This window comes from Oncorhynchus keta, chromosome 16 (assembly GCF_023373465.1).
Source record: "Oncorhynchus keta strain PuntledgeMale-10-30-2019 chromosome 16, Oket_V2, whole genome shotgun sequence".
Classification (NCBI taxonomy): Eukaryota; Metazoa; Chordata; class Actinopteri; order Salmoniformes; family Salmonidae; genus Oncorhynchus; species Oncorhynchus keta.
This window is the reverse complement of record NC_068436.1, coordinates 3122342-3147518: the sequence shown is the minus strand read 5'-3', so window position 1 is coordinate 3147518 and position 25177 is coordinate 3122342. Positions and strand designations below refer to the sequence as shown.

The 25177-nt window shown below is 44.2% G+C and overlaps 1 protein-coding gene and 1 long non-coding RNA gene across 10 annotated transcripts in view; both read left to right on the top strand.

The window, feature by feature from the left end:
* The window catches only part of LOC118395356 (catenin alpha-2), a 697964-nt gene that overhangs the window by 246266 nt on the left and 426521 nt on the right, over positions 1-25177 (top strand). The window lies entirely within an intron of this gene.
* LOC127907911 (uncharacterized) lies at positions 21378-23216 on the top strand. Of its 3 annotated transcripts, none has more exons than XR_008065500.1 (3): positions 21378-21916; positions 21960-22647; positions 22691-23216. It is a non-coding gene; the product is annotated as an uncharacterized LOC127907911 (long non-coding RNA). The 3 variants fall into 3 exon arrangements; XR_008065501.1 differs by having other exon boundaries at positions 21378-22432; positions 22476-22647; XR_008065499.1 differs by having other exon boundaries at positions 21378-22475; positions 22519-22647.

The window sequence follows — 25177 nt, the reverse complement described above, 5'->3', positions numbered from 1 at the left end:
AACTACAACCACAGATTAAAGGGAGCTAGAAATGCTACTGGGGGTAGAGGCTATATCAGATGAGCAATGCTAATGTAGTCTAGATGAATCAGCTCGTTGGCTAGGCTATGCTATCGAAACGAGCTAACTAGTCTTTACTTGAGTAGAATTTGTTTTGCTACTGACCAACCATCAAACTGCAGTTACCCCCTTCCCTGTCCCTGACCGTGAGACAACAAATGCGAGCAATTTCAACATAAGTTAGTGGCATTCGTTTCAAACTCACCGCAGGTGGGAAGCTCGTGCATGCGACAAGGACAAGTCCAGCAACACACTGCCGCGCTCGCAGAAGGACAGGGAAGAGGACTTTCTTCAAGAGTAATGCGTTCATGAGAAACGATCTCGTTTGATAGGCAATTTGTTGCATTTGTATTTACAGGAGAGAAAGAATGAAAAAAAATCAAGAGCACCTTTTTCTTCAAAGGAGGAAATAGGGGTGGGTGCTCCAGCACCCATTGTGCTCGATCTGTGCATGTGCCTGTTCTTCTCACTGATTGGAAATTCAATTCACCGTCTCTCCTAATGAGCATACAGCAGTCAGACAGGGCTAATATAGCAGAACCTGGAGTGGTTATTTTCAGTGGTGCCGCTTTCACACCATCCAATTCATACACAGACACTGTGTGTCTCTGCACACTAATGGCGCCGGAGGGCCATTCAAGGCACAAATCCCTGTCATTCACATGAAGAAAAATACAGGGGGTGAGAATTGTGAGAATTAGATGGGTAACCCGCCTCTACCAACCGTTATTTTGGTCAACATGCAGTCACTGGAGAATAAACTGGATGAGCTCTGTTCGAGACTATCCTACCAACAGGACATAAAAAAACCTCTCACATCTTGTGTTTCACAGAGTCGTGGCTGAACGAAGACATGTATAATATACAGTAGGCTGGGTTTTCCGTCTGCAGGACAGAACAGCTACGTCGGGTAAGGCGAGGGGTGGGTGTGTGTATTTGTCAATAACAGCTAGTGTGCGATGTATAATATTACGGTAGTCTCGAGGTATTGCTTGCCTTAGGTAGAGTACCTCAAGATAATCTGTAGACCGCACGATCTACCAAGAGAGTTTTCACCTATATTTTCTGTCGTCGTCTATTTACCCCCACAAACCGACACTTGCACTGAGACCGAACTCAACAAGCTGTTTAAGGCCATAAGCAAACAAGAAAATGCTCATCCATAAGCGTCGCTCCTAGTGGCCAAGGACTTTAATGCAGGCAAACTTATATCCGTTTTAACTCATTTCTACCAGCATGTCACATGTGCAACCAGAGAACAAAACAAAAAACTAGACCACATTTACTCCACATCCATTCACAGCGACTGGGCTGTAGTGGAGTGCGTCGACATTTTCAAGTTCCTTGGTGTCCACATCACCAACAAACTATCATGGTCCAAACACATCAAGAAAGTTGTGAAGACTGCACACCCTTTCCCCCTCAAGAGACTGAAAATATTTAGCATTGGTCCCCAGATCAGCAAATAGTTCTATAGCTGCACCATCGAGAGCATCCTGATTAGTTACATCACCGCCATCCGACCGTAAGGGGCTACAGAGAGTAGTGCGTACAGCCCAGTACATCACTGGGGCCAAGCTTCCTGCCATCCAGGACCTATACACTAGGCGGTGTCCAAAAGAATTGACAAAGACTCCATTCACCCAAGTCATAGACTGTTCTCTCTGCTACAGCACGGCAAGCAGTATTGGAGCGCCAAGTCTAGGTCCAAAAGGCTCCTTAACAGCTTCTTCTAGCACGTTACCCCTGCTGACATGTACAAATTACCTCGACTAACCTGTACCCCCATACATTGACTCCGTACCGGTACCCCCTGTATATAGCCTCATTGTTATTTTTTACTCTAGTTTACTCTAAATATTTTCTTAACTCTATTGCTTGAACTGCATTGTTGGTTAAGAGCTTGTAAGTAAGCATTTTGCGGTGAAGTCGACACCTGTTGTATTCGGCTCATGTGACAAATCACATTTTATTCTATTTGAAGGTGGTATCATTGACAGTCCCCTGATGGTCCCAATTCCTACCTGACCAAGCCAGATTACTAGGATGTTTGTTTTTAATAGAATACATGGAATAGTCCTAAAAGTGCAAACCCTGCCAACATGTCACTCCAGACAGGGTCATTCAAACACTCACAAGTATTTGAGAGGGAGGGTGGGGAGCGAGAGAAAGAGAGCGATTGTTCTGAGTGATCTTCGTTGTCTGCCGGGCAAATGACGAAGGGCTAATTAAAGCGATTCATTGAAGGGGCGAAACATTGCAGAAAAGACATGGCACATTAACACAACAACATTTACAAACTGCTGAACCGAACCCATCCCGGCCTTATAGCTTAGGGATATGTTAGTGGCTTCCGTGCTAATCTGATCAAAGTGTTTATGGTTCTCCTGATGCATAGCTGAGGACGCTGTGTTTTCACTCACACGTACAGAACAGGGAACATTTGACGTCTCTTTCAAAGTGTCACGCCTACTTGCGAGCAGGTGTTTAGGGAGATTTTAGTGATTGATACTGCAGGAGGATAATGAATTGCTTTGGATGAATCACCTTAGGTGTCAAATGTGCGCTGTGCAATTTGAGACAATTGTTAAACATGTGTCATCCGTTCTCACCGTCCTTTGGAGTTATTGCTAAGCTTAGTGCAGCTCATCGTTTCGCATCCTTTCACAGTAGAATTGCTCACTTGCTCATTGTCCTTTGGAGTTTTTGCTAAGCTTAGTGCAGCTCATCGTTTCACATCCTTTCACAGTAGAATTGCTCACTTGCTCATTGCTCAAATGCTTTTACGAACAAAACACAGTTACCTTGATCTTATTCTGTTTGAGACGAGGTCATAGTTCATGTCCCTTTACTCCCTCCTCTCCAAGTCCTTTACGGACTTCTCCATTCCCTCCTGCGGGCACCATGTGGGTTTCCAGGTTGGGCCGGCGACACATGGGGAGTGATTGTCGCCTTGCAGGCTCCCGCCAGGCATATCGAAAAACAGATTTACTCAGGAGCAAAACATATTTTAGCAAAATACGTCAAGTGGGGAAGGGGGAAGTGGCTGGGTGGCTTGTGGGGATGGAAGGACACATCGGGGCCACTGGGATTTCTTCCACAGATGGCTTACGGCTGAGTTAAGTTGTTGGGACCAGCAGTGGGACCAGGGTGACGCAGTTATCCCCCCCTCCACACACACACACACACACACACACACACACACACACACACACACACACACACACACACACACACACACACACACACACACACACACACACACACACACACACACACACACACACACACACACACACACACACACACACACACACACACACACACACACACACACACACCTGTCTCTCTTTGCCTTCTGTCCACCCTCTCCTAGAGGCTGGATTCTACACAACTCTCATTAATCCAGTTATGATTTCATTTTTCTCTCTCTCGCTCACTCTCTCGTTCTGCCTCTTTCATTTGGGTCGGGGAGATTGGAACATGGAACATCAGGAGAGAGCTGTGCTGGTGGCTGGCATCCATTCATTAATGTCTGGAGCGCGGCGTGATTGAAATCAATTACATTCCTCTGAGCTGCTCTCCACTGTGGCAGGCAAGCAGTCACACACTGCAGTCCTGACACCAGGGGACGGATGGAGGGAGGGAGGGACGGAGGCAGGGAGGGAAAGAGGGATGGATGGAATGGGCTTATAGAGGGAGGGATGGGGATGAAGAGGGGAATGATGGAGAGAGAGAGGAAGCCGCCAGAATGACATCTTGAGGTGGGGGATGCTGAGGGGAGAGTGTGGAGTGGATGATAAGAAAGAAAGAAAAAGAGAGAGAGAGAGAGAGAGAGAGAGAGAGAGAGAGAGAGAGAGAGAGAGAGAGAGAGAGAGAGAGAGAGAGAGAGAGAAGAGAAGAGAGAGAGAGAGAGAGAGAGAGAGAGAGGCAAAACAATCCGAGAAAGTAAAGACAAATAATGATCCAGAGTATTGAACATATCTACACTGAACAAAAGCTGAAATAAAACATCACAGGAATGTCCCATATGCACAAAAATCTTATTTCTCTCACATTTTGTGCACACATTTTATCATTTTTCAAGGTAATCCATCCACCTGACAGGTGTGGCATATCAAGAAGCTGATTAAACAGCAGGATCATTACACAGGTGCACCTCGTGCTGAGAACAATAAAAAGCCACTCTAAAATGAGCAGTTTTGTCACAGAGCATAATTCCACATAACTGAATGTTAATTTCACTACCAACGTCGTTTTAGAGAGTTTAGCAGTACGTCCAACCAGCCTCACAACTGCAGACCATGTCTAATCAGTCCAGCCCAGGACCACATCCAGGTTCTTCACCTGCGGAATCAACGGAGGGGGGAGGGTGCTGAGGAGTATTTCTGTCTGTAATGAAGCCCCTTGGTGTGGAAAAACTCATTCTGATTGGCTGGGCCTGGCTCCCCAGTCATGTGAAATCCATAGATTAGGACCTAATGGATCTATTTCAATTGACTGATGTCCTTATGTGAACAGTAACTCAGCTAAATCTTTGAAATTGCTGCATGTTGCGTTTATATTTTTATTCAATATATTAAGCAGCCATTACAGAGAGAAAGTTGTTAGACTCTGAGCCACATAATATGTACCTGTAACTCAGCACCAAGCTCCACCGATCCAACCTCCTGTGTTGGTTGGTCAAGCCCATAAAAACAAAGTGTTCCCAACGTGCTTTAACCTGGCTTGCTTCAGTAAATGCTCAACCATATAGACACATATTGTGTCAAAACCGCCCGAGATTGACACTGATAGGAAAAATAAGTTGTTTCTTTCACTAAATTCGCTACCTAATGTGCACATAAAGAGAAGTGCACATGATTCCTTGTTGTGCATGTGTGATGTGACCATTTTGCATCTCTGGCAGACAGTATCTTTCTCTGGCTGCTTTATCCAGGTCTGTTTGTGCTTGATGAACCACTTTTGTTATTGGAGGAAGGAAGCAAGGAAACAGCAGCTTCTGCTCTCCTCAAGAGGATGCGTGCCAAATGGCAGTATAGTCCCTATTTCCCAAATAGGACTTTGGTCAAAAGTAGTGCATGTAGAACATACGCACTTAGCAGGCCAGGTACGGAAAGACAGAAACATGTTTATTAGTAATGGTTACCGACGGTGACAGTTTAATGTTAACAGAATCATTTTTGCAACCTTGCAAAGAGGTTGGACATGTTAGAAAATATATAGAAGTACTGTTTATATACGCACTCCGTTTACAAACCCCTCGAGTCTGCCCTTAAACATGAATCAGTCTGTGGACAATGTTTATAGTTAGGGTCACAACATTCAGCCAACTTTCACCCAAAATTCCCAGCTTGTCCAGTTGGAAGACTTACGGAATGAGGAGTCCTCCAGTCAGGATTTCTGCAAAGTTTCTGTGATTTGGCAAGTCTATATATAGTATCAGGAAGTGCAAAGTATAAATAACATGCTATATATAAATCATGTATCGTAATATAGTGTTTATATGTGATTTACACAGGGAACAGTTTGTACTCGTCTTACGAGAATATAGTCAGAACAGGATCCAGGTTATTGACTCAATTAAGTTAACCTTGGACTAAAGAACAATTGAGAAACAAGCAAGCGAAAGTCTGTACTTCTTCATTTGTAAGACAACCTTATTCATATGCGATGTCCTCATGGATTGAGAGAAGAATCAATGCCAATTTAGTCTAAACTCCGCTTAGATATCCATCCTCTGACTGTCGGGCAAAGTTACAAACTAACTCGGAAATGTCACGTACACAGAGAGTGGGCGACATTTCATTTTCTTTCTTTACACCAAACAAGCTCGCGAGTGTCAAAGTCCCCACACTTGTATTGAGTCAAAAGAAACACAGGAAATCTATAAATCATTATGAAACACGAATGAGGCTTTGTTGGCCCAACAATAATAAGGCTATTGCCAAGCCGTGCTGCAATATATTTTCTTTCGAAGGTCATTCTTCTATTAAGCTTTGAAAAGCAGTGCCTTTCCCTCCGCTGTGTCCCTGGCAGCCTCATCACTGTCCTCACCACCCGCATTGTACCACCTATTCTGTAAATTAGCCTCGGAACCGCCACGAAAAAGCGTTTTATGCCTTATTCTCAGGCCAGTGTAATTGCTTTATTACCCGATGCTCAAATGCATTTTGGTTGGTTATCATCGTTCCATGGGGCATAATGAAATTGTATTCCTGCCGCAGTGCAACAGTACAACAATAAAGCGATAAATAGACAGGGGGTTTTGGGGTTCAGGATCGATATGACACAAATACAAACACACAGACCCCCCACACACACACACACACACACGCACACGTGTGGCAGTATAAATCGGGGAGGAAGCATGTGAGGATCAAGCCGCGGTCTAAAATAATAAATCCTAATTACAGGAACTATAAAAGAGGGCAAGCCACTTCTCTTCTCCACGGCTGCTATCAGTCTGCAGGAGATCTATATTCTATCTCTAGTCTATCGCTTCTTAGACCCACAAGAAACAAAGTGAAAGAGGGAGAATAATCATTTGTGGAACTCGCAAAGATTGTTTACGGAATAATAACTGTATCGGGCAACATACTTACTTCCCCTGCTTGAATCGATTTCAATAAGAATGCAAAGGTCTCGAGAAGGAAGGAAGCTATGGCTCACCATCATAGTCTTACGTAGTACTTGTGTAAGAGAATAAACATCACTTGTGGCAACATACAGTATTACCTGCTACTTTCCATTTGAAGTCGCACAGCCGTTGTGTGTGTGTGTGTGTGTGTGTGTGTGTGTGTGTGTGTGTGTGTGTGTGTGTGTGTGTGTGTGTGTGTGTGTGTGTGTGTGTGTGTGTGTGTGTGTGTGTGTGTGTGTGTGTGTGTGTGTGTGTGTGTGTGTGTGTGTGTGTGTGTGTCATAATCATGGATTGTGAGCTATTTCACGCTGTGAGCTTTATTTACTTGACATCCGGGAAAGTTACAAACTTACTCTGATATGTCACATACACAGAGAGTGGGCAGCATTTTATACATGTGTCTGTCTGTCTGTCTGTCTGTCTGTCTGTCTGTCTGTCTGTCTGTCTGTCTGTCTGTCTGTCTGTCTGTCTGTCTGTCTGTCTGTCTGTCTGTCTGTCTGTCTGTCTGTCTGTCTGTCTGTCTGTCTGTCTGTCTGTCTGTCTGTCTGTCTGTCTGTCTGTCTGTCTGTCTGTCTGTCTGTCTGTCTGTCTGTCTGTCTGTCTGTCTGTCTGTCTGTCTGTCTGTCTGTCTGTCTGTCTGTCTGTCTGTCTGTCTGTCTGTCTGTCTGTCTGTCTGTCTGTCTGTCTGTCTGTCTGTCTGTCTGTCTGTCTGTCTGTCTGTCTGTCTGTCTGTCTGTCTGTCTGTCTGTCTGTCTGTCTGTCTGTCTGTCTGTCTGTCTGTCTGTCTGTCTGTCTGTCTGTCTGTCTGTCTGTCTGTCTGTCTGTCTGTCTGTCTGTGTCTGTCTGTCTGTCTGTCTGTCTGTCTGTCTGTCTGTCTGTCTGTCTGTCTGTCTGTCTGTCTGTCTGTCTGTCTGTCTGTCTGTCTGTCTGTCTGTCTGTCTGTCTGTCTGTCTGTCTGTCTGTCTGTCTGTCTGTCTGTCTGTCTGTCTGTCTGTCTGTCTGTCTGTCTGTCTGTCTGTCTGTCTGTCTGTCTGTCTGTCTGTCTGTCTGTCTGTCTGTCTGTCTGTCTGTCTGTCTGTCTGTCTGTCTGTCTGTCTGTCTGTCTGTCTGTCTGTCTGTCTGTCTGTCTGTCTGTCTGTCTGTCTGTCTGTCTGTCTGTCTGTCTGTCTGTCTGTCTGTCTGTCTGTCTGTCTGTCTGTCTGTCTGTCTGTCTGTCTGTCTGTCTGTCTGTCTGTCTGTCTGTTCTGCAGATGCTCTCTTTTAATTTCCTAACCGGTAGGAATGAGATGTCCCTCGCTGTCATTTCCGGAGCCTTCATGCATGTGTGTGTGGGCATATATGCGTGTGTGTGTTCTGAACATACTCTCCTTTAACTTCCTAACCAGTAGTAATGAAACGTGTTTTACCTTCGTTTATTCATGGCATTCATTTTAAGGGTGGCAGACCCACTCGCTCTTATCCCCGTGTACATATTGAATATTCATTTATGAATGTTAACACTGGGTGGCCAGCTGCTGTGGAAGCGAAGGGTCATTTAGCTGGAGATGTGGTTTATCTTAACTCTCACGTGCACACACACACACACACACACACACACACACACACACACACACACACACGCACACGCACACACATACACAGGTTGATAGCTCAAATTGTGTTCCTTTCTGCACACTAAATGACTCATGCCATCTACTCTCTCCAAACGACCAACCACCCACATCTCCCACCTCAACCCAAAGCTCCCAATGAGCGATCGATTGCGCTCTTGTAATTCCCCAAAAGTACCATGAAGAAGGCCAAAAGTGTCTCACACGTAACCACACACACACACACACACACACACACACACACACCCAGGGGAAAGGAAACAATATGACAAGGTTAATTCAGTCCTGGGGAATCACAGTGTCCTGCATCCCAAATGGAACCCTAGTCCCTTTATAGTGCACTACTTTTCACCACTACTGGTCAAAAGTAGTACAATAAAAAAGGAATTAGGTTGCCATTTGAGACTCATTCAGTATATCTCCTCCGGCCAGATGGGACTGTTTGTAATTAGGCCCAGTAGAGGGAATGGAGCTCTGTGGTTCTGTCATCATGGCTTAATGAATCTGATCCTCTCTGAATATAATGTGTGGGCAATGGAACTGGAGATCTATAGACACGTGGTTGGTTGCCACTATTCTGAAACACCTTGGTTTCTGAGTCTCGAGAGACACACACACACACACACAAACAAATGGGCAGTCACCCGCATGCAGTTGAAATGTACACACACACAGGCGCACCCACACACACACACGCACACACACTGCTGCTAATGAATGTCACATTAGAAAACTAAGCGGCTATGCTGTGAGCTTCCACAATAAAAGCACCACATTTCTCTCATTTATCTCTGAGATTGCCCCACACGGTGGGAGTGAAATCCACCACATCCCGAAACATGTGGCGGGGGACAGAGAAGTGCATCGTAGAGTTGTCGAGGAAAAGCTAGACCGATTTGGCTGGCTGTTTTCTCCTCTGTCAGTGACTCTACTGATGCCAGTGGCAGTCTTCAGTCTTACCCTGTGACTGTGAGTAAGGCCTCTGTTCCAATGGTCTTGAAAAGATTCCTATCCTTCCTTTCCTCATCTTCCTTGACCACTGGTATGAATGGAGTCGATAAGCAATTCTTGTCTGAGCCAGTCAGTTTTTCACAATTCCTGACATTTAATCCGAGTTAAAATTCCCTGTCTTAGGTCAGTTAGGATCAACACTTTATTTTAGGAATGTGAAATGGCAGAATAATAGTAGAAAGAAGGAATTATTTCAGCTTTAATTTACCTTTCATCACATTCCCAGTGGGTCAGAAGTCTACAAACACTCAATTAGTATTTGGTAGTATTTCCTTTCAAGTGATTTAGCTTGGGTCAACATTTCCGGGTAGCCTTCCACAAGCTTCCCACAATAAATTGGGTGAATTTTGGCCCATTTTTCCCAACAGAGCTGGTGTAACTGAGTCAGGTTTGTAGGCCTCCTGGCTCACACATGCTTTTTCACTTCTGCCTACAAATCTTCTAGAGGATTGAGGTCAGGGCTTTGTGATGGCCATTCCTACACCTTGACTTTGTTGTCCTTAAGCCATTTTGCCACAACTTTGGAAGTATGCTTGGTGTCATTGTCCATTTGGAAGACCCATTTGCGACCAAGCTTTAACTTCCTGACTGATGTCTTGAGATGTTGCTTCAATATATCCACATAATTTTCTTTCCTCATGATGCCATCTATTTTGTGTGTGCACCAGACCTTCCTGCAGCAAAGCACCCCCACAACATGATGCTGCCACCCCTCTGTTTCAAGGTTGGGATGGTGTTCTTCTGCTTGCAAGCCTCCCCCTTTTTCCTCCAAACATAACGGTGGTAATTAGGGGCATATTTTTGTTTCCTCAGACCAGAGGACATTTCTCCAAAAAGTACAATCTTCGTCCCCATGTGCAGTTGCAAACCATAGTCTGGCTTTTTCATGGAGGTTTTGGAGCAGTGGCTTCTTGCTTGCTGAGTGTCCTTTCAGGTTATGTCGATATAGTTTTACTGTGGATATAGATACTTTTGTACCTGTTTCCTGTAGAATATTCACACGGCCCTTTGCTGTTGTTCTGGGATTGATTTGCACTTTACACACCAAAGTACGTGCATCTCTAGGAGACAGAACACGTCTCCTTCCTGAGCGGTATGACGGCTGCGTGGCCGCATGGTGTTTATACTTGTGTACTATTGTTTGTACAGATGAACGTGGTGCATTCAGGCGTTTGGAAATTTCTCCCAAGGATGAACCAGACTCGTGGAGGATTTTTCTGAGGTCTTGGCTGATTTCTTTGGATTTTCTCATGATGCCAAGCAAAGAGGCACTGAGTTTGAAGGTAGGCCTCAGGTACACCTCCAGTTGACTCAAATGATGTCAATTAGCCTATCAGAAGCTTCTAAAGCCATTTCATCATTTTCTGGAATCTTCCAAGCTGTTTAAAGGCACAGTCAACTTAGTGAATGTAAACTTCTGACCCACTGGAATTGTGATACAGTGAATTATACGTGAAATAATCTGTCAGTTAACAATTGCTGGGAAAATGATTTGTATCATGCACAAAGTAGATGTCCTAATCGAGTTGCCAAAACTATAGTTTGTTAACAAGAAATGTGTTGTGTGGTTGAAAAACAAGTTTTAATGACTCCAACCTAAGTGGATGTAAACTTCCGTCTTCAACTGTACATTTTCACCTCCTGGACAGCACGTAGTCTATCGCAGGCCCTGGCCCTTACCCCCATCTCCTGAAGTTGAGACCACAGCACGTAGTCTATCGCAGGCCCTTACCCCCATCTCCTGAAGTTGAGACCACAGGACGTAAGGAACCATAGAAATAGACATTAGACATTGATGTCTTGGCAACATGACCAGAAGTTGACCACCTGTGACAGATCATTCTATTGTATCTCTATGGTGGAATGCCATGCAGCCTCACCACGTGTTACAGGGAGGTCTCGGCAAAGGGCAACACGTTGAAGATATGTGGACGTTTTTATGAGAGTATTGGGACGATAGCCAATGTCTTTGACCTTGTCAGTAGAGGTGGTCCCGACCATTTGGTCACCCTTGTGGAAAATCAATTACCAGCACGGACGATTCATTGGCTGGTACTCGGCTTCAATTTATATGGTTAGATCCTGATTAGCCATTTCAGTGAATGGTGTCGCTTCCATTAATGTCCAAAATGAATGGCAATGATAAATAAAACGCTTGACATATCTCCTCTGACTCGGAGGGAGAGTGAGGATGGTATAGATTTCAGACCTGGGCTCAAGTACTATTCAAAATCTTTAGCTGGCTCTATTGAAATTGCTTGGTGCCATAGAACCAATCGAGTAGTCCCCCCCCACCCAAAAAGCTAACCCCGCCCACCTGGCACCTGACTTACAGTGAACCCAGGGTTGTATTCATTAGACACTAAACACAAGAAAACGGACTGAAAAAGGGTGGGACTAGTAGAATTTGTTCCAAAATAGAATGTTGTTTTGGCTTTCTGTTGCAACATGTTTTGACACGGTGTGAACAAATGAATACGACCCAGGAGTGGTGGATCACATGTGATTCAAGATGGCGACTGGGGCATTATAGGCGTGCTGTAACTGTTCTCCCCACACCTCAGAGGCTGTGTTAGAAGGGAAATGGTGTTATGCTGAATAAAGTCCTACGATAGTCTCTCTGCTGCCATGAAATATGAATAGAGAATTATATACACACCCTCTCTCTCTCTCTTCAATTCAATTCAAAGAGCTTTATTGGCATGGGAAACTGTGTAATCTGAGAGAAATATGTGTCTCTAATATGGTCATACATTTGACAGGAGGTTAGGAAGTGCAGCTCAGTTTCCACCTCATTTTCTGGGCTGTGGGCACATATCCTGTATTCTCTTGAGTGCCAGGTCTGCCAATGGTGGCCTTTCTCAATAAGAAGGACACGCTGATTTAGTCTCTACATAGTTATCCGAAATGTTGTCAGTCACAGTGGTCAGGTATTTTTCCTACTGTGCATTTGTTGTTTATGGCCAAATGACATTCCGGTTAGCTTTGTTTTTTTTGTTGATTCTTTCTAATGTTTCAAGTAATTCTCTTTTTGTTTTCTCATTATTTGGTTAGGTCTAGTTGTGTTGCTGTCCTGGGGCTCTGTGGGTTCTGTTTGTGTTTGTGAACAGCTGGCTGAGAGGGCTTTTCTCCAGGTTCACCTTTTTGTATGTGAGGGTTCTGTTATGGAAGGTTTGAGAATCACTCATTTTGACAATTAGCGGGAATCGTCCTAATTTGCTCCACATGCATTATTAGCTGTTTTATGTTGTTTACGGAAGATGTTTTCGCAGAGTATCAATTTGATGTTTGTCCCACTTTAGGATTTTTTGGTTGGTGAGTGGACCTCAGACCTCACAACCATAAAGGGCAATGGGTTCTATAACTGATTCAAGTATTTTTAACCAGATCCTAAATTGGGATGTCAAATCTTATGTTCCTTTTGATGGGGTAGGCCTGTCTTGCCTTGTCTCTCCGGTTGTTCACAGCTTCGTGGACATTACCTGCGGCGCCGATGTTTAGGCCGTGGTAGGTCCATTGTTCGTGTGTTCTAAGGCAACAGACTCTAGGTAAAATGTGTATTTATGGTCCTGGCAACTGGGATTTTTTTTTTTTAAACACCATTATTTTTTTTAGTTTTACAGAGATGAACTGTCAGGGCCGAAGTCTGACAGAATCTGTGCAGAAAATCGAGGCACTGCTGTAGGCCCTTCTTGGTTGGGCACTTTCTCTCTCTCACTCTACCTGTAAGTGACACACACATGCACATTCACGGTATTACTGTAGCACTAACACACAGCCTTGCATTACATGCAGCAAGAAACACACTCTCTCTCCCCCCACTCTCTCTGTGTGGTGTGTCTCCTCCTTATGTGCCTATGATAGAATTATAACCCAGATTCTCAACTAGACGAAGAGCTTCTGAGAGCTGTGGGGGTGAATGCCTTACTGTGCCGTCACAACGTTTTCACACCCCTTGCCTGTTACAGCCTGATTTTAAAACACATTACATTTAGATGTGTTGGGTTTACTGACCTGGATACAAAACCCCACCTGTCGAAATTGAATAATGTTTTTAGAAATGTTAATTCATTTTTTTTAAAATGAAAAGCTGAAATATCTTAATCAAACCTTTGTTTTGGCAAGCCTAAATAAGTTCAGGAGTAAAATTGTGCTTAACAAGTCTGATAATAAGTTGAATGGACTCACTCTGTGTGCAATAATAGTGTTTAATATGACTACCTCATCTCTGTACCCCACACATACAGTGCCTTCGGAAAGTATTTAGACCCCTTCACTTTTTCCACATTTTGTTAGATTTACAGCTTTATTCACACTCTTGGCATCTCTCAACCAGCTTCATGAGGTCGTCACCAGGAATGCATTTCAATTAACAGGAATTTCTTTCCTTCTTAATGCATTTGTGCCAATCAGTGCTGTTATGACAAGGTAGGGATGGTATACAGAAGATAGCCCTATTTGGTAAAATACCAAGTCCATATTATGGCAAGAACTTTAAAAGATTCTTCAAGTGCAGTCACAAAAACCATCAAGCATTACGATGAAACTGGCTCTCATGAGGACCGCCGCAGGAATGAAAGACCCAGAGTTATCTCTGCTGCAGAAGATAAGTTAATTATAGTTACCAGCCTCAGAAATTGCAGCCCAAATAAATGCTTCACAGAGTTCAAGTCACAGACATCTCAAGATCAACTGTTCAGAGGAGACTGCGTGAATCAGGCCTTCATGGTCGAAATGCTGCGAAGAAACCACTACTAAAGGACACCAATACAAAGAAGAGACTTGCTCGGGCCAAGAAACATGACCAATGGACATTAGACATTAGACCGGTGGAAATCTGTCCTTTGGTCTGGAGTCCAAATTTGAGATTTTTCAGTTCCAACCGCCGTGTCTTTGTGAGACGCAGAGTAGGTGAATGGATGATCTCCGCATGTGAGGTGTGGGGGTGCTTTGCTGGTGACACTGTCAGTGATTTGTTTAGAATTCAAGGCACACTTAACCAGCATGGCTACTACAGCATTCTGCAGCGATACGCCATCCCATCTGGTTTGCATCATTTGTTGTTCAACAGGACAATGACCCAACACACCTCCAGGCTGTGTAAGGGCTATTCGACCAAGAATGAGAGTGATGGAGTGCTGCACCAGATGAGCTGGCCTCCACAATCATCTGACCTCAACCCACATGAGATGGTTTGGGATGAGTTGGACCGCAGAGTGAAGGAATTGCAGCCAAGTGCTCAGCATATGCAATTCCAAGTGAAGCTTGTTGAGAGAATGCCAAGAGTGTGCAAAGCTGTCATCAAGGCAAAGGGTGGCTACTTTGAAGAATGTAAAATATAAAATGTATTTGTTTGTTTAACACTTTTTGGTTAATACATGATTCCATATGTGTTATTTCATAGTTTTGATTTCTTCACTATTATTCTACAATGTAGAAAAAACAGACATTGAATATCCCTTTGAGCATGGTGAAGTTATTAATTAGACTTTGGATGGTGTATCAATACACCCAGTCACTACAAAGATACAGGCATCCTTCCTAACTCAGTTTCCGGAGAGGAAGGAAACCACTCAGGGATTTCACCATGAGGCCAATGGTGATTTTAAAATAGTTACAGGGCTTAATGACTGTGATAGGAGATAACTGAGGATTAATCAACAGCATTGTAGTTACTCCACAATATTAACCAAATTGACAGAGTGAAAATAAGGATGTCTGTACAGAATAAAACTATTCCAAAACATGCATCCTGTTTTCAACAATGCATCTAAAGTAATAGTGCAAAATATGTGGCAAAGCAATTAACTTTTTGTCCTGAATACAAAAGTGTAATGTTTGAGGCAAATCCAATACAAACATTATTGAGTACCACTCTCCATATGTTGAAGCACAGTGGTGGCTGCATCATGTTATAAGTATGCTTGTAATCATTAAGGACTGGGGAGTTTTTCAGGATAAAAAAATAAACGGAATGGAGATAAGGAAAACCTGATTCAGTCTGCTTTCCATCAGACACTGGGAGATGAATTCACCTAAAACAAAAGGATAAATATTCACTGGAGTTGATTGCCAAGAAGACAGTGAGTTACAGTTTTGACTTACTGTGAATCTATTTGAAAATGTATGGCAAAATCAGAAAATGGTTGTCTAGAAATGAAATGAAGAAATAGAAATGAAACCAATTTGACAGAGCTTGAAGAATTTTGAAAAGGATAATGGGCAAATGTTGCACAATCCAGTTGTGGAAAGCTGTTAGATACTTACCCAGAAAGTCTCACGGGTGAAAATCGCTGCCAAAGGTGCTCCTACAAAGTATTGACTCAGGGGTGTGAATACTTATGTAAATTAGATATGTCTGTATTTAATTTTCAATACATTTGCAAAAATTTCTAAAAACATGTTTTCACTTTGTCTTCAGGAGGTATTGTGTGTAGATGGGAGAAAAATAAAACTAAAAATCTATTTTGAATTCAGGCTGTGACACAACCAAATGTGGAATAAGTCAAGGGGTGTGAATACTTTCTGAAGGCACTGTATTCACACACTACAGGTACACACACTACAGGTACACACACACACACACACACACACACACACACACACACACACACACACACACACACACACACACACACACACACACACACACACACACACACACACACACACACACACACACACACACGGGCACTCACCACTGTGACACAAAGGCACATGCACAGCCACTCGATGACATGCATATACCCTTTTAACCCAGGACAACACTGCATGTGTAATTGCCTGTGCTCCCCATTATTGGACCGTGTAAAAGAACACGCTGCTAAGTGTTAAGAAAAAGGTCTCGAGTCATGTGTTAGTCCTGAAACTGGAGCTGTCACAGCCTTTAACCTCACTACGACTCGCTTCTGTGTATGTGTCTTTCTCTCTCTCTCTCCGTATGTGTGTGTGTGTGTCTGTATGTTTGTGTATTTGTGTTTAATGTGTGCATTTATGTGTATGTGTGTGTGTGTGTGTGTGCAAATGTCACTCTCCACACTTAAACCGACAAGAAATGCTGCTTCACCACATTAAACACCACTCCTGTCTCTTTTTCCAGGTAGAAATGACATTATCTCGCATACAAATATTGAACCGTCATATGGGAGAAGTAGAAACCCAAGGTGACATTTTCAATGTTCCAGAAATGATTTGAGGGCCTATTCCCACCTCCTTCTCAGCAATAGTTGGGGGGGCGAGAGGAGAGAGAGAGAGAAAGATATATATATATATATGACGTGCTCCTTAGTTAGAAAGGAGGCCAACACAGACACACTTTTATTTCTGAGAGTGTGTATTGTGCCAGCAGCATACCACCCTGCATCCCACTGTACACATTGTGTTGTGTTGCGGCCTGAATTCAAAATGGATTCAAAATGGATTCAATCTTTTTCGGTTCTCACCCATCTACACACAATACCCCATAATGGCAAAGTGAAAACATGTTTTTAAGAGGTTTATCACATTTACTGAAAATTAAATAAATATCTAATAGGTATTCACACCCCTGAGTCAATACACCTTTGGTAGCAATTACAGCTGTCGTTCTTTTGGGGTTATTCTCTGAGAGCTTTCCACACCTGGATCGTGCTAAATTTGCCCATTATACTTCAAACAATTCTTCAAACTCTGTCAAATTGGTTGTAGATAACTGCTAAACAACCATTTTCTAGTCTTGCCATAGATTTTCAAGTAGATCTAAGTCAAAACTGCAATTTGGCCGCTAAGGGTCATTCACTGTCTTCTTGGTAAGCAACTCCAGTATAGATTTGGCCTTGTGTTTTAGGTTGTTGTCCTGCTGAAAGGTGAATTAATCTCCCAGTGTCTGGTGGAAAGCAGACTGAACCAGATTCTCCTTTAGGTTTTCTCCTTTAATTAGATCCATTCTGTTTTTTTTTATTCTGTAAAATTCCATAGTCCTTAACAATTACAAGCAATTATTTTGATTTGGATTTGCCCCGAACATTACACTTTGTATTCAGGACAAACAGTGAATTGCTTTGCCCAGTTTTTTTGCAGTATACTTTTTTTGGTTCAGGCTTCCTTCTTTTCACTCTGTCAATGAAGATAGTATTAAAGAGTGGGTAGAGGTAACAACACATCCGCCCCTCAGGGGTGCGTGCTCAGTCCCCTTCTGTACTCCCTGTTCACGCATGACTGCACGGCCAGCCACGACTCCAACACCATCATTAAGTTTGCCGATGACACAACAGTGGTAGGCCTGATCACCGACAATGACGAGACAGTCTATAGGGTTGAGGTCAGAGACCTGGCCGTGTGGTGCCAGGACAACAACCTCTCCCTCAATGTGATCAAGACAAAGGAGATGATTGTGGACTACAGGAAAAAGAGGATTGAGCACGCCCCCATTCTCATCGACAGGGCTGCAGTGGAGCAGGTTGAGAGCTTCAAGTTCCTAAAAATTGTCAAAGACTCCAGCCAGCCTAGTCAAAGACTGTTCTCTTTGCTACCGGATGGCAAGCGGTACCAGAGCATCAGGTCTAGATCCAAAAGGCTTCTAAACAGCTTCTACCCCCACGCCATAAGATTACCTACATGTACAGTTGAAGTCGGAAGTTTTTCACAATTCCTGACATTTAATCCTAGTAAAAATTCCCTGTCTTAGGTCAGTTAGGATCACCACTTTATTTTAAGAATGTGAAATGTCAGAATAATAGTAGAGAGAATGATTTATTTCAGCTTTTGTTTCTTTCATCACTTTCCCAGTTGGTCAGAAGTTTACATACACTCAATTAGTATTTAGTAGCATTGCCTTTTAATTGTTTAACTTGGGTCAAACGTTTTGGGTAGCATTACACAAGTTTCCCACAATAAGTTGGGGGAATTTTGGCCCATTCCTCCTGACAGAACTCGTGTAACTGAGTCAGGTTTTTAGGCCTCCTGGCTCGCACATGCTTTTTCAGTTCTGCCCACAAATGTTCTATGGGATTGAGGTCGGGGCTTTGTAATGGCCACTCCAATACCTTGACTTTGTTGTCCTTAAGCCATTTGCCACAACTTTGTAAGTGTGCTTGGGGTCATTGTCCATTTGGAAGACCCATTTGCTACCAAGCTTTATCTTCCTGACTGATGTCTTGAGATGTTGCTTCAATATATCCACATCATTTTCTTTCCTCATGATTCCATCTATTTTGTGAAGTGCACCAGGCTCTCCTGAAGCAAAACACCCCCACAACATGATGCTGCCACCCTTGTGCTTCACGGTTGGGATGGTGTTCTTCGGCTTCCAAGCCTCCCCGTTTTTCCTCCAAACATAACCATGGTCATTAAGGCCAAAAAGTGATATTTTTGCTTCATCAGACCAGAGGACATTTCTCCAAAAAGTACGACCTTTGTCCCCATGTGCAGTTGCAAACTGTAGTCTGGCTTTTTATGGTGGTTTTGAAGCAGCGGCTTCTTCCTTGCTGAGCGGCCTTTCAGGTTACGTAGATATAGGACTCGTTTTACTGTGATAATATATACTTTTGTACCTGTTTCCTCCAGCATCTTCACAAGGTCCTTTGCTGTTGTTCTGGGATTGATTTGAACTTTTTGCACCAAGGTACGTGGTATGGCGGCTGCGTGGTATGGCGACTGCGTGGTATGGCGGCGTTTATACTTGCTTATTGTTTGTACAGATGAACGTGGTACCTTCAGGTGTTTGGAAATTGCTCCCAAGGATGAACCAGACTTTTGGAGGTCTAACAATTTTTTTCTGAGGTCATGGATGATTTCTTTTGATTTTCCCATGATGTCAAGCAAAGAGACACTGAGTTTGAAGGTAGGCCTTGAAATTCATCCACAGGTACACCTCCAATTTACTCGATTGATGTCAATTAGCCTATCAGAAGCTTCTAAAGCCGTAACATTTTCTGGAATTTTCCGAGCTGTTTAAAGGCACAGTCAACTTAGTGTATGTAAACTTCTGACCCACTGGAATTGTGATACAGTGAATTATAAATTGAATCTGTGTTTGAAATTCACTGCTTGACTGAGGGACCTTACAAATAATTATATGTGGGGGGTACAGAGATGAGGTAGTCATTGAAAAATCATGTTTAACCCTCCTGCTGTGTTCCGGTCGAATTGGACCGATTTACAAGTTTTCTCTCTGAAAAAAATGTAGTTAATTTAATCTGATTGATATAAAGTTCAATGATGTTGTCCACACAGGGCATCTGAACACACAAAATATATTTTCATGATTTCCATTACATTTTTGGTGTTTGATTTAACTTTTTTTTTTTTACGCCTGTGGTGTGGTCATTAGAAATTAATGGGTGAGACTACAATTAGTGTATAAAATGTAGTTCAGGCACATGCCCATTCATCAGATGGACTCCCTTCCTCTCCCAAACACACACACACACACACACACACACACACACACACACACACACACACACACACACACACACACACACACACACACACACACACACACACACACACACACACACACACACACACACACACACACACACACACACACACACACACACACACCTCACTCCCGTTCTTGGCTTCCATGGCAACCCCCACGGGAATCACACCTGTTTGCATTCTCACAACCAATCGCTTTCAATAATAAATATAACTTTTCTCGCAGTTCTGGTATATAAAGCTTTTTTTTGAGGCCTTGCTCACAATTCGATCTGTGGAAGCCAATGACCAAACGATATACTGTATGTGAGGCTCTTGATCGTATCTTTGATCAAGACACTGGTGAGGAGAAGACAGGCCAGAGAGAGGCCAAACTGACAGTGAAGATGCATTAGAGGAGGACGTGTCAGATGTTGAAGACAACACAGAATATGATCCAGACCAAGAGACAACCGATGTGGAACAATCCAGTGATGAGGGAGAGGGTCCTGCTGAGGTTGTTGTTACATTCCAGTGATGAGGAAGAGGGCCCTGCTGAGGTTGTTGTTACATTCCAGTGATGAGGAAGAGGGCCCTGCTGAGGTTGTTGTTACATTCCAGTGATGACGAAGGGGGCCCTGCTGAGGTTGTTGTTACATTCCAGTGATGAGGAAGAGGGCCCTGCTGAGGTTGTTGTTACATTCCAGTGATGAGGACGAGGGCCCTGCTGAGGTTGTTGTTACATTCCAGTGATGACGAAGGGGGCCCTGCTGAGGTTGTTGTTACATTCCAGTGATGAGGAAGAGGGCCCTGCTGAGGTTGTTGTTACATTCCAGTGATGAGGACGAGGGCCCTGCTGAGGTTGTTGTTACATTCCAGTGATGACGAAGGGGGCCCTGCTGAGGTTGTTGTTACATTCCAGTGATGAGGAAGAGGGCCCTGCTGAGGTTGTTGTTACATTCCAGTGATGACGAAGGGGGCCCTGCTGAGGTTGTTGTTACATTCCAGTGATGAGGAAGAGGGCCCTGCTGAGGTTGTTGTTACATTCCAGTGATGAGGACGAGGGCCCTGCTGAGGTTGTTGTTACATTCCAGTGATGAGGACGAGGGCCCTGCTGAGGTTGTTGTTACATTCCAGTGATGACGAAGGGGGCCCTGCTGAGGTTGTTGTTACATTCCAGTGATGAGGAAGAGGGCTCTGCTGAGGTTGTTGTTACATTCCAGTGATGAGGAAGAGGGCCCTGCTGAGGTTGTTGTTACATTCCAGTGATGAGGAAGAGGGCCATGCTGAGGTTGTTGTTACATTCCAGTGATGAGGAAGAGGGCCCTGTTGAGGTTGTTGTTACATTCCAGTGATGAGGAAAAGGGCCCTGCTGAGGTTGTTGTTACAATCCAGTGATGAGGATGAGGGCCCTGCTGAGGTTGTTGTTACATTCCAGTGATGAGGAAGAGGGCCCTGCTGAGGTTGTTGTTACATTCCAGTGATGAGGAAGAGGGTCCTGCTGAGGTTGTTGTTACATTCCAGTGATGAGGAAGAGGGCCCTGCTGAGGTTGTTGTTACATTCCAGTGATGAGGAAGAGGGCTCTGCTGAGGTTGTTGTTACATTCCAGTGATGAGGAAGAGGGCCCTGCTGAGGTTGCTGTTACATTCCAGTGATGAGGAAGAGGGCTCTGCTGAGGTTGTTGTTACATTCCAGTGATGAGGAAGATGGCCCTGCTGAGGTTGTTGTTACAATCCAGTGATATGGAAGAGGGTCCTGCTGAGGTTGTCGTTACATTCCAGTGATGAGGAAGAGGGCCCTGTTGAGGTTGTTGTTACATTCCAGTGATGAGGAAAAGGGCCCTGCTGAGGTTGTTGTTACAATCCAGTGATGAGGATGAGGGCCCTGCTGAGGTTGTTGTTACATTCCAGTGATGAGGAAGAGGGCCCTGCTGAGGTTGTTGTTACAATCCAGTGATGAGGACGAGGGCCCTGCTGAGGTTGTTGTTACATTCCAGTGATGAGGAAGAGGGCCCTGCTGAGGTTGTTGTTACATTCCAGTGATGAGGAAGAGGGCCCTGCTGAGATTGTTGTTACATTCCAGTGATGAGGACGAGGGCCCTGCTGACGTTGTTGTTACATTCCAGTGATGAGGAAGAGGGCCCTGCTGAGGTTGTTGTTACATTCCAGTGATGAGGAAGAGGGCCCTGCTGAGGTTGTTGTTACAATCCAGTGATGAGGAAGGGGGCCCTGCTGAGGTTGTTGTTACATTCCAGTGATGAGGAAGAGGGCCCTGCTGAGGTTGTTGTTACATTCCAGTGATGAGGAAGAGGGCCATGCTGAGGTTGTTGTTACATTCCAGTGATGAGGAAGAGGGCCCTGTTGAGGTTGTTGTTACATTCCAGTGATGAGGAAAAGGGCCCTGCTGAGGTTGTTGTTACAATCCAGTGATGAGGATGAGGGCCCTGCTGAGGTTGTTGTTACATTCCAGTGATGAGGAAGAGGGCCCTGCTGAGGTTGTTGTTACAATCCAGTGATGAGGACGAGGGCCCTGCTGAGGTTGTTGTTACATTCCAGTGATGAGGAAGAGGGCCCTGCTGAGGTTGTTGTTACATTCCAGTGATGAGGAAGAGGGCCCTGCTGAGATTGTTGTTACATTCCAGTGATGAGGACGAGGGCCCTGCTGAGGTTGTTGTTACATTCCAGTGATGAGGAAGAGGGCCCTGCTGAGGTTGTTGTTACATTCCAGTGATGAGGAAGAGGGCCCTGCTGAGGTTGTTGTTACAATCCAGTGATGAGGAAGGGGGCCCTGCTGAGGTTGTTGTTACATTCCAGTGATGAGGAAGAGGGCCCTGCTGAGGTTGTTGTTACATTCCAGTGATGAGGAAGAGGGCCATGCTGAGGTTGTTGTTACATTCCAGTGATGAGGAAGAGGGCCATGCTGAGGTTGTTGTTACATTCCAGTGATGAGGAAGAGGGCCATGATGAGGTTGATGTTACATTCCAGTGATGAGGAAGAGGGCCATGCTGAGGTCGTTGTTACATTCCAGTGATGAGGAAGAGGGCTCTGCTGAGGTTGCTGTTACATTCCAGTGATGAGGAAGAGGGCCCTGCTGAGGTTGCTGTTACATTCCAGTGATGAGGAAGAGGGCTCTGCTGAGGTTGTTGTTACATTCCAGTGATGAGGAAGAGGGCTCTGCTGAGGTTGCTGTTACATTCCAGTGATGAGGAAGAGGGCCCTGCTGAGGTTGTTGTTATATTCCAGTGATGAGGAAGGGGGCCCTGCTGAGGGCGTTACATTCCGGTCAAAGAATGGGAATTTGTTATGACCCCAGGGCCAATGAGAGACGCCATATCCCGGGTTGATGACATACAATCCTGCCATGATTGAAACATTTGAAATGGTTTCAAAACAAATGTCCTTGTTAAACTTTGACACGAAGTAGGCAGTTATAAATAGCACAATATGTTTTAATCTGACCATTTGTTATAGTCAAAATAATCCCTACATTATGCTTTCTTTGCTCAAAAACGAGTTGTAAATAGCAAATAGAAGTTCAAAACGTGTAATGTTCACAAGAACCTAAGTTGCTAAAAAGATCTAACACAACATTAGGTGATAATATATGTATTATTATGGATTTATAATCAGCTATAATGGGGAGGTCATTATGGACCGGGAACACAGAATTAATTAACATGAAACAAACACAACAGGAGGGTTAAACACTATTATTGCACACAGAGTGAGTCCATGTAACTTATCATCATGTGCTTATTAAGCACATTTTAACTCCTGAACTTTTTGAGGCTTTCCACAACAATGGGTTTGAGTACTTATTAACTCAAGACATTTCAGCTTTTCATTTGTACAAATTTAGAAAAACATAATTCCACGTTGACATTATAGGGTGTTGTGTGTTGGCCAATGACACAACATCTCAATTTAATCCATTTTAAATTCAGACTATGAAACAACAACATTTTGAAAATGTCAAGGGGTGTGAATACTTTCTGAAGGCACTGCATATTGATATTCCCTACTCTGACATTGCTCGTTCTAATATTTCTTTATTTCTTCATTCCTTTATTTCTGGGGATTTTCATGTATTGTTTTTTATTGTTAGGTTGGATATTATTACTACCTTTGATCAGAGAACACCTGCGTTATTCAAAACAAGGTCTTGACTAATCGTCAACCCAACCTCCACAGCAAGAAATAAGGACTACTGGTCAGAGAGAGAAATCTAGAAGAGAGAGGTAGAGAGAGGTAGAGAGAGAGAGGTAGAGAGAGAGGTAGAGAGAGAGAGAGGTAGAGAGAGAGAGAGGTAGAGAGAGAGAGAGGTAGAGAGAGAGAGGTAGAGGAGAGAGAGGTAGAGAGAGAGAGAGAGGTAGAGAGAGAGAGGTAGAGGAGAGAGAGGGAGAGGAGAGAGATTGAGGTAGAGAGAGGTAGAGAAGAGATAGGGAGAGGAGAGAGAGTGAGGTAGAGAGAGGTAGAGAAGAGATAGGGAGAGGAGAGAGAGTGAGGTAGAGGAGAGATAAAGAGAGGTAGAGAAGAGAGAGGGAGAGGAGAGAGTAAGGTAGAGGAGAGAGAGGTTGAGAAGAGAGAGAGAGGTAGAGGAGAGAGAGGTAGAGGAGAGAGAGGTAGAGGAGAGAGAGGTAGAGGAGAGAGAGGTAGAGGAGAGAGAGGTAGAGGAGAGAGGTAGAGGAGAGAGGTAGAGGAGAGAGAGGTAGAGGAGAGAGAGGTAGAGGAGAGAGAGGTAGAGAAGAGAGATGTGGAGAGAGAGACAGAGAGAGAGAGAGAGAGAGAGACAGAGAGAGAGAGAGAGAGACAGAGAGAGACAGAGAGAGAGAGAGAGAGAGGGTGAGAAGAGAGAGTGAGGTCGAGGAGAGTGAGGTCGAGGAGAGAGAGGTAGAGGAGAGAGAGGTCGAGGAGAGAGAGGTAGAGGAGAGAGAGGTAGAGGAGAGAGAGGTAGAGGAGAGAGAGGTAGAGGAGAGAGAGGTAGAGGAGAGAGAGTGAGGTAGAGAAGAGATAGGGAGAGGAGAGAGAGTGAGGTAGAGGAGAGATAAAGAGAGGTAGAGAAGAGAGAGGGAGAGGAGAGAGTAAGGTAGAGGAGAGAGAGAGGTTGAGAAGAGAGAGAGAGGTAGAGGAGAGAGAGGTAGAGGAGAGAGAGGTAGAGGAGAGAGAGGTAGAGGAGAGAGAGGTAGAGGAGAGAGAGGTAGAGGAGAGAGAGGTAGAGGAGAGAGAGGTAGAGGAGAGAGAGGTAGAGGAGAGAGAGGTAGAGGAGAGAGAGGTAGAGAAGAGAGATGTGGAGAGAGAGACAGAGAGAGAGAGAGAGAGAGAGACAGAGAGAGACAGAGAGAGAGAGAGAGAGAGGTTGAGAAGAGAGAGTGAGGTCGAGGAGAGAGAGGTAGAGGAGAGAGAGGTAGAGGAGAGAGAGGTAGAGGAGAGAGAGGTAGAGGAGAGAGAGTGAGG